We start from the raw sequence: 14,854 nt of genomic DNA on the forward strand, positions 1-14,854 counted from the left end.
TGATGTATTAAATGGAAGGTATTCGAAAGGGGTGTTTGTGTGTACCTTCCAAATACCGAATTGTAGTGGTACGTAGAAATGTTTTTCCACCATAATTTGGCCCAAAACAATCATACTTCATCACCATCTCCGTGATTGTGGTAACCATCCTCAAATGATAAGGTGTCCCGTAAAAACCTCTTCCCCTTTAAGAATGTTTCAAAACAATCATTGTATGTAGAGGCATTGGTCCTATGTACCACTGCCTATTCAAATAAAATAACAATGAAACAAATAAATCTGTTTTTTAAATGATCCAGTTTTCCTTTAATAAGTAATATTAAGGACTACTTCTCCTGTTCCACAGTTTCAAGGTTGTACTTTCTGGCACAACTTAGTATGATCCTCACACTCTTTCATGATGTACTGATATTTTGTCATTCTGATTTTACTGAAAAGCTGGGGATATAGCTCAGTGGTAGAGCATTTGACTGCAGATCAAGAGGTCCCTAGTTCAAAACCGGGTGTCCTCTCACCCTATTTTGATTCTGTTGTTTGTAATTGGGACTTTTCATCAATTCTATTTGGATCATCTTTGACAGAGTCAGTGTTCCCTTGGATATTGCACTTTAATAGCATTTCAGTGTTTCCTGCTTAAAACCTGTGAGTGAATGCAGTTTTTAACAGTCTGCTTTATATTCCCTTTGGGAAATTTCTGAAACATCATTGATCAATTTAGGAATTCGGCTCTTCCTTTCACAGCACTAAACAAAGGGAATGGACTATGAAACCAATTGACAACTTTGTTATACTGTTTGGTGCTTTCTTGTATTGCACTGAAGAAATGGCGTATAAAACTTGGCAGCGAAGGAGTCAATCTATTCCTCATTTCACCTGTGTCTTCAGTCTTACATATATTCCACCTCTTCCCTGTGCATGCAAAGTATGTGTTTGTTTGAAGCACTTCATTTTTGTGCACCGTAGGAACTATTTAATTTCTCCTTAAAAGCTCTGCCTACGTGCAAGATGTACGAACTATCATTGCAGTTGCAAGAAGGCTGGTCTGAAGAATCAGGCCATTTGCAAACGCAACATGGCTTTTTCTGATGTATTAAATGGAAGGTATTCGAAAGGGGTGTTTAGGTGTACCTTCCAAATACCGAATTGTAGTGGTACGTAGAAATGTTTTTCCACCATAATTTGGCCCAAAACAATCATACTTCATCACCATCTCAGTGATTGTGGTAACCAATCCTCAAATGATAAGGTGTCCCGTAAAAACCTCTTCCCCTTTAAGAATGTTTCAAAACAATCATTGTATGTAGAGGCATTGGTCCTATGTACCACTGCCTATTCAAATAAAATAACAATGAAACAAATATCTGTTTTTTAAATGATCCTATTTTCCTTTAATAAATAATATTAAGGACTACTTCTCCTGTAACACAGTTTCAAGGTTGTACTTTCCGGGACAACTTAGTATGATCCTCTCACTCTTTCATGATGTACTGATATTTTGTCATTCTGATTGTACTGTAAAGCTGGGGATATAGCTCAGTGGTAGAGCATTTGACTGCAGATCAAGAGGTCCCTGGTTCAAATCCTGGTGTCCCCTCACCCTATTTTGATTCTGTTGTTTGTAATTGGGACTTTCCATCAATTCCATTTGAATCATCTTTGACAGAGTCAGTGTTCCCTTGGATATTGCACTTTAATGGCATTACAGTGTTTGCTTCTCAAAACCTGTGAGTAAATGCAGTTTTTAACACTCGGCTTGGTATTCCCTTTGGGAAATTTCTGAAACATCATTGATCAATTTTGGAATTCGGCTCTTCCTTTCACAGCACTAAACAAAGGGAATGGACTATGAAACCAATTGACAACTTTGTTATACTGTTTGGTGCTTTCTTGTATTGCACTGAAGAAATGGCGTATAAAACTTGGCAGCGAAGCAGTCAATCTATTTCTCATTTCACCTGTGTCTTCAGTCTTACATATATTCCACCTCTTCTCTGTGCATGCAAAGTATGCGTTTGTTTGAAGCACTTCATTTTTGTGCAACGTAGGAACTATTTATTTTCTCCTTAAAAGCTCTGCCTACGTGCAAGATGTACGAACTATCATTGCAGTTGCAAGAAGGCTGGTCTGAAGAATCAGGCCATTTGAAAACGCAAAATGGCCTTTTCTGATGTATTAAATGGAAGGTATTCGAAAGGGGTGTTTGGGTGTACCTTCCAAATACCGAATTGTAGTGGTACGTAGAAATGTTTTTCCACCATAATTTGGCCCAAAACAATCATACTTCATCACCATCTCAGTGATTGTGGTAACCAATCCTCAAATGATAAGGTGTCCCGTAAAAACCTCTTCCCCTTTAAGAATGTTTCAAAACAATCATTGTATGTAGAGGCATTGGTCCTATGTACCACTGCCTATTCAAATAAAATAACAATGAAACAAATATCTGTTTTTTAAATGATCCAGTTTTCCTTTAATAAATAATATTAAGGACTACTTCTCCTGTAACACAGTTTCAAGGTTGTACTTTCCGGGACAACTTAGTATGATCCTCTCACTCTTTCATGATGTACAGATATTTTGTCATTCTGCTTGTACTGTAAAGCTGGGGATATAGCTCAGTGGTAGAGAATCTGACTGCAGATCAAGAGGTCCCTGGTTCAAATCCTGGTGTCCCCTCACCCTATTTTGATTCTGTTGTTTGCAATTGGGACTTTCCATCAATTCCATTTGGATCATCTTTGACAGAGTCAGTGTTCCCTTGGATATTACACTTTAATGGCATTACAGTGTTTGCTTCTCAAAACCTGTGAGTAAATGCAGTTTTTAACACTCGGCTTGGTATTCCCTTTGGGAAATTTCTGAAACATCATTGATCAATTTTGGAATTCGGCTCTTCCTTTCACAGCACTAAACAAAGGGAATAGACTATGAAACCAATTGACAACTTTGTTATACTGTTTGGTGCTTTCTTGTATTGCACTGAAGAAATGGCGTATAAAACTTGGCAGCGAAGCAGTCAATCTATTTCTCATTTCACCTGTGTCTTCAGTCTTACATATATTCCACCTCTTCTCTGTGCATGCAAAGTATGTGTTTGTTTGAAGCACTTCATTTTTGTGCAATGTAGGAACTATTTAATTTCTTCTTAAAAGCTCTGTCTACGTGCAAGATGTAGGAACTATCATTGCAGTTGCAAGAAGGCTGGTCTGAAGAATCAGGCCATTTGCAAACGCAAAATGGCTTTTTCTGATGTATTAAATGGAAGATATTCGAAAGGGGTGTTTAGGTGTACCTTCCAAATACCGAATTGTAGTGGTACGTAGAATGTTTTTCCACCATAATTTGGCCCAAAACAATCATACTTCATCACCATCTCAGTGATTGTGGTAACCAATCCTCAAATGATAAGGTGTCCCGTAAAAACCTCTTCCCCTTTAAGAATGTTTCAAAACAATCATTGTATGTAGAGGCATTGGTCCTATGTACCACTGCCTATTCAAATAAAATAACAATGAAACAAATATCTGTTTTTTAAATGATCCAGTTTTCCTTTAATAAATAATATTAAGGACTACTTCTCCTGTTCCACAGTTTCAAGGTTGTACTTTCTGGCACAACTTAGTATGATCCTCACACTCTTTCATAATGTACTGATATTTTGTCATTCTGATTTTACAGAAAAGCTGGGGATATAGCTCAGTGGTAGAGCATTTGACTGCAGATCAAGAGGTCCCTGGTTCAAATCCGGGTGTCCCCTCCCCGTATTTTGATTCTGTTGTTTGTAATTGGGACTTTTCATCAATTCCATTTGGATCATCTTTAACGGAGTCAGTGTTCCCTTGGATATTGCACTTTAATAGCATTTCAGTGTTTCCTGCTCAAAACCTGTGAGTAAATGCAGTTTTTAACACTCGGGTTGTTATTCCCTTTGGGAAATTTCTGAAACATCATTGATCAATTTTGGAATTCGGCTCTTCCTTTCCTTTCACAGCACTAAACAAAGGGAATGGACTATGAAACCAATTGACAACTTTGTTATACTGTTTGGTGCATTCTTGTATTGCACTGAAGAAATGGCGTATAAAACTTGGCAGCGAAGCAGTCAACTATTTCTCATTTCATCTGTGTCTTCAGTCTTACATATATTCCACCTCTTCTCTGTGCATGCAAAGTATGTGTTTGTTTGAAGCACTTCATTTTTGTGCAACGTAGGAACTATTTAATTTCTCCTTAAAAGCTCTGCCTACGTGCAAGATGTACGAACTATCATTGCAGTTGCAAGAAGGCTGGTCTGAAGAATCAGGCAATTTGCAAATGCAAAATGGCTTTTTCTGATGTATTAAATAGAAGGTATTCGAAAGGGGTGTTTGGGTGTACCTTCCAAATACCGAATTGTAGTGGTACGTAGAAATGTTTTTCCACCATAATTTGGCCCAAAACAATCATACTTCATCACCATGTCAGTTATTGTGGTAACCAATCCTCAAATGATAAAGTGTCCCGTAAAAACCTCTTCCCCTTTAAGAATGTTTCAAAACTATCATTGTATGTAGAGGCATTGGTCCTATGTACCACTGCCTATTCAAATAAAATAACAATGAAACAAATATCTGTTTTTTAAATGATCCAGTTTTCCTTTAATAAATAATATTAAAGACTACTTCTCCTGTAACACAGTTTCAAGGTTGTACTTTCCGGGACAACTTAGTATGATCCTCTCACTCTTTCATGATGTACAGATATTTTGTCATTCTGATTGTACTGTAAAGCTGGGGATATAGCTCAGTGGTAGAGCATCTGACTGCAGATCAAGAGGTCCCTGGTTCAAATCCTGGTGTCCCCTCACCCTATTTTGATTCTGTTGTTTGTAATTGGGACTTTCCATCAATTCCATTTGGATCATCTTTGACAGAGTCAGTGTTCCCTTGGATATTACACTTTAATGGCATTACAGTGTTTGCTTCTCAAAACCTGTGAGTAAATGCAGTTTTTAACACTCGGCTTGGTATTCCCTTTGGGAAATTTCTGAAACATCATTGATCAATTTTGGAATTCGGCTCTTCCTTTCACAGCACTAAACAAAGGGAATAGACTATGAAACCAATTGTGAAACCAATTGACAACTTTGTTATACTGTTTGGTGCTTTCTTGTATTGCACTGAAGAAATGGCGTATAAAACTTGGCAGCGAAGCAGTCAATCTATTTCTCATTTCACCTGTGTCTTCAGTCTTACATATATTCCACCTCTTCTCTGTGCATGCAAAGTATGTGTTTGTTTGAAGCACTTCATTTTTGTGCAACGTAGGAACTATTTAATTTCTTCTTAAAAGCTCTGTCTACGTGCAAGATGTAGGAACTATCATTGCAGTTGCAAGAAGGCTGGTCTGAAGAATCAGGCCATTTGCAAACGCAAAATGGCTTTTTCTGATGTATTAAATGGAAGGTATTCGAAAGGGGTGTTTAGGTGTACCTTCCAAATACCGAATTGTAGTGGTACGTAGAAATGTTTTTCCACCATAATTTGGCCCAAAACAATCATACTTCATCACCATCTCAGTGATTGTGGTAACCAATCCTCAAATGATAAGGTGTCCCGTAAAAACCTCTTCCCCTTTAAGAATGTTTCAAAACAATCATTGTATGTAGAGGCATTGGTCCTATGTACCACTGCCTATTCAAATAAAATAACAATGAAACAAATATCTGTTTTTTAAATGATCCTGTTTTCCTTTAATAAATAATATTAAGGACTACTTCTCCTGTAACACAGTTTCAAGGTTGTACTTTCCGGGACAACTTAGTATGATCCTCTCACTCTTTCATGATGTACTGATATTTTGTCATTCTGATTGTACTGTAAAGCTGGGGATATAGCTCAGTGGTAGAGCATTTGACTCCAGATCAAGAGGTCCCTGGTTCATATCCTGGTGTCCCCTCACCCTATTTTGATTCTGTTGTTTGTAATTGGGACTTTCCATCAATTCCATTTGAATCATCTTTGACAGAGTCAGTGTTCCCTTGGATATTGCACTTAAAGGCATTACAGTGTTTGCTTCTCAAAACCTGTGAGTAAATGCAGTTTTTAACACTCGGCTTGGTATTCCCTTTGGGAAATTTCTGAAACATCATTGATCAATTTTGGAATTCGGCTCTTCCTTTCACAGCACTAAACAAAGGGAATGGACTATGAAACCAATTGACAACTTTGTTATACTGTTTGGTGCTTTCTTGTATTGCACTGAAGAAATGGCGTATAAAACTTGGCAGCGAAGCAGCCAATCTATTTCTCATTTCACCTGTGTCTTCAGTCTTACATATATTCCACCTCTTCTCTGTGCATGCAAAGTATGTGTTTGTTTGAAGCACTTCATTTTTGTGCAACGTAGGAACCATTTCATTTCTCCTTAAAAGCTCTGCCTACTTGCAAGATGTACGAACTATCATTGCAGTTGCAAGAAGGCTGGTCTGAAGAATCTGGCCATTTGGAAACGCAAAATGGCTTTTTCTGATGTATTAAATGGAAGGTATTCGAAAGGGTTGTTTGGGTGTACCTTCCAAATACCGAATTGTAGTGGTACGTAGAAATGTTTTTCCACCATATTTGGCCCAAAACAATCATACTTCATCACCATCTCAGTGATTGTGGTAACCAATCCTCAAATGATAAGGTGTCCCGTAAAAACCTCTTCCCCTTTAAGAATGTTTCAAAACAATCATTGTATGTAGAGGCATTGGTCCTATGTACCACTGCCTATTCAGATAAAATAACAATGAAACAAATATCTGTTTTTTAAATGATCCAGTTTTCCTTTAATAAATAATATTAAGGACTACTTCTCCTGTAACACAGTTTCAAGGTTGTACTTTCCGGGACAACTTAGTATGATCCTCTCACTCTTTCATGATGTACAGATATTTTGTCATTCTGATTGTACTGTAAAGCTGGGGATATAGCTCAGTGGTAGAGCATCTGACTGCAGATCAAGAGGGCCTTGGTTCAAGTCCTGGTGTCCCCTCACCCTATTTTGATTCTGTTGTTTGTAATTGGGACTTTCCATCAATTCCATTTGGATCATCTTTGACAGAGTTAGTGTTCCCTTGGATATTACACTTTAATGGCATTACAGTGTTTGCTTCTCAAAACCTGTGAGTAAATGCAGTTTTTAACACTCGGCTTGGTATTCCCTTTGGGAAATTTCTGAAACATCATTGATCAATTTTGGAATTCGGCTCTTCCTTTCACAGTACTAAACAAAGGGAATAGACTATGAAACCAATTGACAACTTTGTTATACTGTTTGGTGCTTTCTTGTATTGCACTGAAGAAATGGCGTATAAAACTTGGCAGCGAAGCAGTCAATCTATTTCTCATTTCACCTGTGTCTTCAGTATCACATATATTCCACCTCTTCTCTGTGCATGCAAAGTATGTGTTTGTTTGAAGCACTTCATTTTTGTGCAACGTAGGAACTATTTATTTTCTCCTTAAAAGCTCTGCCTACGTGCAAGATGTATGAACTATCATTGCAGTTGCAAGAAGGCTGGTCTGAAGAATCAGGCCATTTGAAAACGCAAAATGGCTTTTTCTGATGTATTAAATGGAAGGTATTCGAAAGGGGTGTTTGGGTGTACCTTCCAAATACCGAATTGTAGTGGTACGTAGAAATGTTTTTCCACCATAATTTGGCCCTAAACAATCATACTTCATCACCATCTCAGTGATTGTGGTAACCAATCCTCAAATGATAAGGTGTCCCGTAAAAACCTCTTCCCCTTTAAGAATGTTTCAAAACAATCATTGTATGTAGAGGCATTGGTCCTATGTACCACTGCCTATTCAAATAAAATAACAATGAAACAAATATCTGTTTTTTTAATGATCCAGTTTTCCTTTAATAAATAATATTAAGGACTACTTCTCCTGTAACACAGTTTCAAGGTTGTACTTTCCGGGACAACTTAGTATGATCCTCTCACTCTTTCATGATGTACTGATATTTTGTCATTCTGATTGTACTGTAAAGCTGGGGATAAAGCTCAGTGGTAGAGCATTTGACTGCAGATCAAGAGGTCTCTGGTTCAAATCCGGGTGTCCCCTCACCCTATTTTGATTCTGTTGTTTGTAATTGGGACTTTCCATCAATTCCATTTGGATCATCTTTGACAGAGTCAGTGTTCCCTTGGATATTACACTTTAATGGCATTACAGTGTTTGCTTCTCAAAACCTGTGAGTAAATGCAGTTTTTAACACTCGGCTTGGTATTCCCTTTGGGAAATTTCTGAAACATCATTGATCAATTTTGGAATTCGGCTCTTCCTTTCACAGCACTAAACAGAGGGAATGGACTATGAAACCAATTGACAACTTTGTTATACTGTTTGGTGCTTTATTGTATTGCACTGAAGAAATGGCGTATAAAACTTGGCAGCGAAGCAGTTAATCTATTTCTCATTTCACCTGTGTCTTCAGTCTTACATATATTCCACCTCTTCTCTGTGCATGCAAAGTATGTGTTTGTTTGAAGCACTTCATTTTTGTGCAACGTAGGAACTATTTAATTTCTCCTTAAAAGCTCTGCCTACGTGCAAGATGTACGAACTATCATTGCAGTTGCAAGAAGGCTGGTCTGAAGAATCAGGCCATTTGCAAACGCAAAATGGCTTTTTCTGATGTATTAAATGGAAGGTATTCGAAAGGGGTGTTTGGGTGTACCTTCCAAATACGGAATTGTAGTGGTACGTAGAAATGTTTTTCCACCATAATTTGGCCCAAAACAATCATACTTCATCACCATCTCAGTGATTGTGGTAACCAATCCTCAAATGATAAGGTGTCCCGTAAAAACCTCTTCCCCTTTAAGAATGTTTCAAAACAATCATTGTATGTAGAGGCATTGGTTCTATGTACCACTGCCTATTCAAATAAAATAACAATGAAACAAATAAATCTGTTTTTTAAATGATCCAGTTTTCCTTTTAATAAATAATATTAAGGACTACTTCTCCTGTTCCACAGTTTCAAGGTTGTACTTTCTGGCACAACTTAGTATGATCCTCACACTCTTTCATGATGTACTGATATTTTGTCATTCTGATTTTACTGAAAAGCTGGGGATATAGCTCAGTGGTAGAGCATTTGACTGCAGATCAAGAGGTCCCTGGTTCAAATCCAGGTGTCCCCTCACCCTATTTTGATTCTGTTGTTTGTAATTGGGACTTTTCTTCAATTCCATTTGGATCATCTTTAACAGAGTCAGTGTTCCCTTGGATATTGCACTTCTATAGCATTTCAGTGTTTCCTGCTCAAAACCTGTGAGTAAATGCAGTTTTTAACACTCGGCTTGTTATTCCCTTTGGGAAATTTCTGAAACATCATTGATCAATTTTGGAATTCGGCTCTTCATTTCACAGCACTAAACAAAGGGAATGGACTATGAAACCAATTGACAACTTTGTTATACTGTTTGGTGCTTTCTTGTATTGCACTGAAGAAATGGCGTATAAAACTTGGCAGCGAAGCAGTCAACTATTTCTCATTTCACCTGTGTCTTCAGTCTTACATATATTCCACCTCTTCTCTGTGCATGCAAAGTATGTGTTTGTTTGAAGCACTTCATTTTTGTGCAACATAGGAACTATTTAATTTCTCCTTAAAAGCTCTGCCTACGTGCAAGATGTATGAACTATCATTGTAGTTGCAAGAAGGCTGGTCTGAAGAATCAGGCCATTTGCAAACGCAAAATGGCTTTTTATGATGTATTAAATAGAAGGTATTCGAAAGGGGTGTTTGGATGTACCTTCCAAATACCGAATTGTAGTGGTACGTAGAAATGTTTTTCCACCATAATTTGGCCCAAAACAATCATACTTCATCACCATCTCAGTGATTGTGGTAACCAATCCTCAAATGATAAGGTGTCCCATAAAAACCTCTTCCCCTTTAAGAATGTTTCAAAACAATCATTGTATGTAGAGGCATTGGTCCTATGTACCACTGCCTATTCAAATAAAATAACAATGAAACAAATAAATCTGTTTTTTAAATGATCCAGTTTTCCTTTAATAAATAATATTAAGGACTACTTCTCCTGTTCCACAGTTTCAAGGTTGTACTTTCTGGCACAACTTAGTATGATCCTCACACTCTTTCATGATGTACTGATATTTTGTCATTCTGATTTTTCTGAAAAGCTGGGGATATAGCTCAGAGGTAGAGCATTTGACTGCAGATCAAGAGGTCCCTGGTTCAAATCCGGGTGTCCTCTCACCCTATTTTGAATCTGTTGTTTGTAATTGGGACTTTTCATCAATTCTATTTGGATCATCTTTGACAGAGTCAGTGTTCCCTTGGATATTGCACTTTAATAGCATTTCAGTGTTTCCTGCTCGAAACCTGTGAGTGAATGCAGTTTTTAACACGCGGCTTGGTATTCCCTTTGTGAAATTTCTGAAACATCATGGATCAATTTTGGAATTCGGCTCTTCCTTTCACAGCACTAAACAAAGGGAATGGACTATGAAACCAATTGACAACTTTGTGGAAAGGGGCGACCGCTCGGTCCCCCCGAACGTATGGATGGGGGCCCGAACCTCCCGGGAAGCCATTTTGGGCGGGGTGGGCGTGGCCCGGCTGGTATGCCCAAAGCGGCATAGCCGGAGCGCGCCTTCCCCCGCCCGAGAGGGGTTGTCCTAGACACCTCGAAGGAACACCACGCCCAGTAGGCGTATCAGGGACGGGTACACGCCCTCCCGCAGAAGGATAAAGGAGCGGGAACCCAGAAGATCGTCCTCTTGTTCCTCGGATCGGAAGGCTGCACCCACTCGTTGCTCGTGAGCCCTCGACGGAACATGCAGCAATTTTGAACGTGGTAATCCTGTTTTTTATCTTTCAGTTTCGACATGGAATTCAGGACGTCGTGGATCGACCAAAGGCGGAGGACTCGCAACCATGCCTAGCAAGCAAGCAGGAAAGGGTTCCGAGATGGAGAAGATGTTACGCCTGTTGTCGAACCGGATGGCGTGTATGGACCGAAAGCTCGGTCAAGTCCAATCGCTCGGTAGAGGTTTGGCCGAGGTAAAGAAGCAATTGGCTACAATGAATGACCCAGGTCAGCCGAAAAAGGTAATAGGCCCGGCCTTGCCGGGAGTGGTTCCCGGGCTAAGAGGGAAGCGGGTCAAAGAAAGGGCAGTCTCGGGGGGGTCCCGGCACCAGTGGTGCCGCCCATCGCTCCCCTAGTACCGGCTGGTAACCCGGTTCAGGAACCAGTTTTAGGCCAGCCTATCCCAGTGGTGATCACCTCGACCGAGGATGATGAAATGCCCCCAGAATTGGCCGCTCAGTTGACCGCATGGCTTAAAACAAAGGTGGGGGGCACAGCGACCCCGGGAGATCCGGCCGAAGAGGCCAGAGTGTTAATGAAGCAGTTGCGGCAATCGAGAGATGTCGCGAAAGCGAGTGTTCCTCTTGTTCCCCCACAGGTGGCGCCAGGAGTATCAGCAGCTGGTCAAGAGAAGGTGGCGGCAACAATAGCCGATCCGGGTAAGCTCGCATTGCCAATGGCGGGGGAGGGCTCGATACCCTCTAGGCGGGAAAAGGTTGCACAGCACGTTCCCTTGGCCACGAAAGAGTTAATATGGGGAGACACGTATGTCAACATGTTTTCATTGTTAACGGACCATCGTGAGATGGAGTATGCTAAAACGCAGAAAGATTTGTGGCACCCTAGTGTATGGCGCACCAAGATGGCCGAGTTCAGGGTGGAAGAGACAGTGACGAACTGGGTTAAGGCCTTCTCTATATTTACCGCAGTTATGGGGGAACGTAAACCTGATGTTATGACTGAGTTGGTTTGCTATCAGAATCGCATTATGGATTTTTATTCAATGTATGAGGGGGAAGAATGGAAAGGCTATGACATGAAGTTCCGTAAAGCAAAGGAATATGATGCTTCTCTGTCTTGGGATTGTTTGGACTCGGTGTCATGGCACAAGCAACTCCTGCCAGGGGCGACAGGTACGTCCTCGCAAGGCGGGAGCGGGTCCGGAGTTGTCCGCCAAAAGCCCGGGGTGCCCTTTCGAGCAGGCACAGGTGGGGGCTATCAGCCTAGAGTTGGCGGGAAGGGCGGACAAGGAGGCGTCTGTTGGTGCTTCAATCGAGGCAATTGTAACAGACCACAGGGGACATGCAAGTTTAAGCATGTGTGTGCCGGCTGTGGGAATTCCTCACACCCGGAAAGTGCATGTAGATCAAAGAATGGCGGGACGGGTGGAAAAGGAGGACCTAAGCAGGAGTGAGGTGGACCTTTTGCCTACACCAGTTGATCTAATGGTTATGATTCCGTGGTTAAACAAATACCCTGATCATGTGTCCGCTGGGGTGTTGAGGAAGGGATTCTCACATGGCTTCCACGTCCCGGTGGGGGAAGTTCGGGGGAATTCCTTTTGTAGAAACCAGTTATCGGTACAGCACAACCCAAGCGTGGCAGAAAAGAAAATAGCAAAAGAAGTCAGTTTCGGGCGAGTGGCTGGCCCCTTTTCCTGCCCGCCGTTGGCCGATTTCATATGTTCCCCGTTAGGGGTTGTCCCGAAGAAAGATCCGGGGGAGTTTAGACTCATACATAACCTTTCTGCTCCCAGGGGATCCTCGGTGAATGATGCCATAGACCCAGAAGTTTGTTCGGTACGATACTCATCATTCGACGATGCCGTGGCCATGTTGAACCACCTAGGCCCTGGGGCGCTGATGGCGAAGTGTGATATCGAATCAGCATTCCGGTTGCTTCCGGTGCACCCGCAGGATCAGCGCCTGCTAGGTTTTGCATTTCAGGGAAATTATTACATGGACAAATGCATGCCCATGGGTTGTTCCATTTCATGTGCATATTTTGAGTTGTTTAGCTGTTTTTTGGAATGGGCATTTATAGAGGCCGAGGGCATAGACATGTTATGCATTATCTGGATGATTTTCTTTTTTTGGGGGCAGCCGATGATATGAATTGCGCACAGGCGCTGTATGATTTCTGCATCCTCATGAATGAATTCGGTGTCCCATTGGCACCAGGTAAGACGGTTGGACCATCTACTTCACTGGAGTTTCTGGGTATTGAGCTCGAATCTGTGGAGGGGTGTTTCCGACTACCAGTAGACAAAGTGACCAAGTTCCGGGCTTCCTTGAGGCAATGCCTGGGTGGGGAGAAAGTGACCCTGCACCAGTTACAACGAACAGTGGGTCAGCTTAATTTTGCCTTAAGGGTGATTCCTATGGCCCGCCCGTTTTCGCGCTCTATCGCGCAGGCTATGGGTGGTCTCAAAGGGGCTCACCACCGTACAAGACTGTCTGGAGAGGTTCGCCAGGATATGCGTATTTGGTTGGCATTTCTGGCGGACTTCAACGGTCGAGTCGTCTGGAGCTCCCCGCCAGAGTCTTCGGAGGAATTGGGTCTATGGACCGACTCGGCAGGGAGCGTGGGTTTTGGCGCCATCTTGGGTGATCGATGGTCGGCACAAACATGGCCAACATGGTGGCACTCCGACGGCCTCACAGGTAACATTGGGTTCTTGGAGTTATTCCCCATCTGGGTTGCTCTGATGATATGGGCCGATGACTTCAGGGGCCGCTCAGTGGTGTTTTGGTCCGACAATATGACTGTCGTAGATTGCATTAACCGACAGGCAGCACGCTGCAAAATGATGTTGAGATTGTTGAAAGAGATTGTGCTGCTGTGCATGAGATTGAATGTACTGTTCAGGGCGAAACATGTGCCAGGTGTACTGAATCATGCGGCTGATGCACTCTCTCGTTCACGTATGCAGGCATTCAGGGGTTATCTGCCCACAGCAGACTTAGAGGCAGCACCATTCCCAGAAGCAATGTGGCTAATCGGTGCCTCGGATTACAAGACCTCGTGGCAGCGAGTCTAGCCCCCAGGACAAGGAAAAGCATACGAAGGAGCGTTTCAATCTTATTGCACATATTTGGGTCCTGTGGGGAGTCTGCATTGGGGGCAGGAGGAATCCTTCCTGGGGTACCTGGTTGCACTACACAGGGAGGGCCGATCAGTGGCAACGGCCGGTAGGCATAGGGCGGCCATTTCATTCATGGCCCAGGTACACGGCATAAAAGACCCTACAGGTTCTTTTTTGGTGAGGAAAGCCCTTCGCGGCTGGCAGCGCCTTGAGGGTTGCAAGAGAGATACGAGGCACCCGATTGGCTCAGACAGACTGTCTCTGCTTTTAGCAAAGCTGGACGAGACGTGTTCCTCCCATTACGAAGCAGTTCTGTTCCGGGCAGCGTTCACATTGGCATTCTATGGGGCCATGAGGGTGAGCGAGCTTGTCGCAAGGAACAAGAGAGATATGGAGGGAGGTTTTTGCAGGGATCACATCCAGATAAGGGGTGATTCGATGGTAATCATGATAGCCAGGTCCAAGACCGACCAGGGGGCTATGGGAGATAGTGTGGTCGTACAGCGCAAGCGAGGGTCCCCCGTCTGCCGGTTGAAGTGTGTGGAAGACTATTTGGCGCTGAGAGCGGCCGCTTGGGGGGGGAGCTTGCTCCGACACAAGCATGGCACCCCACTGACGAGATTTCAGTTTCAGAGGGTGCTGGCACTGGCAATCGCTGACGCGGGCATGGACCTGTGCGATTTTGGGACCCACTCCTTTAGGATAGGGGCTGCTACGGAGGCTACCGCCAGGGGTCAGAGTGCCGAGGAAGTGAAACAATTGGGCCGTTGGTCCTCGAATTGCTTTAAGAGGTATGTGCGATTGCACATGTTGTAAGTGATCAATTGACATGCACTCACGTTTTCTGTCTTTTGTTTACTTTGCAGTTTCGCGGGCCTGCCATGCAG

At 42.3% G+C, this 14,854-nt stretch overlaps 5 non-coding genes across 5 annotated transcripts; all 5 read left to right on the forward strand.

Moving 5' to 3' along the window:
• The first annotated feature begins 1,522 nt into the window (after positions 1–1,522).
• TRNAC-GCA (transfer RNA cysteine (anticodon GCA)) lies at positions 1,523–1,594 on the forward strand. Its single transcript has one exon. It is a non-coding gene; the product is annotated as a tRNA-Cys (tRNA).
• A 2,091-nt stretch (positions 1,595–3,685) lies between these two features.
• Positions 3,686–3,757, forward strand: TRNAC-GCA (transfer RNA cysteine (anticodon GCA)). The gene has a single exon. It is a non-coding gene; the product is annotated as a tRNA-Cys (tRNA).
• A 2,108-nt stretch (positions 3,758–5,865) lies between these two features.
• TRNAW-CCA (transfer RNA tryptophan (anticodon CCA)) lies at positions 5,866–5,937 on the forward strand. Its single transcript has one exon. It is a non-coding gene; the product is annotated as a tRNA-Trp (tRNA).
• A 3,175-nt stretch (positions 5,938–9,112) lies between these two features.
• TRNAC-GCA (transfer RNA cysteine (anticodon GCA)) lies at positions 9,113–9,184 on the forward strand. Its single transcript has one exon. It is a non-coding gene; the product is annotated as a tRNA-Cys (tRNA).
• Positions 9,185–10,195: 1,011 nt separating this feature from the next.
• Positions 10,196–10,267, forward strand: TRNAC-GCA (transfer RNA cysteine (anticodon GCA)). Its single transcript has one exon. It is a non-coding gene; the product is annotated as a tRNA-Cys (tRNA).
• Positions 10,268–14,854: the final 4,587 nt, after the last annotated feature.

The sequence above is a fragment of the Lissotriton helveticus genome, chromosome 1_2 (assembly GCF_964261635.1).
Source record: "Lissotriton helveticus chromosome 1_2, aLisHel1.1, whole genome shotgun sequence".
In the NCBI taxonomy this organism is placed as follows: Eukaryota; Metazoa; Chordata; class Amphibia; order Caudata; family Salamandridae; genus Lissotriton; species Lissotriton helveticus.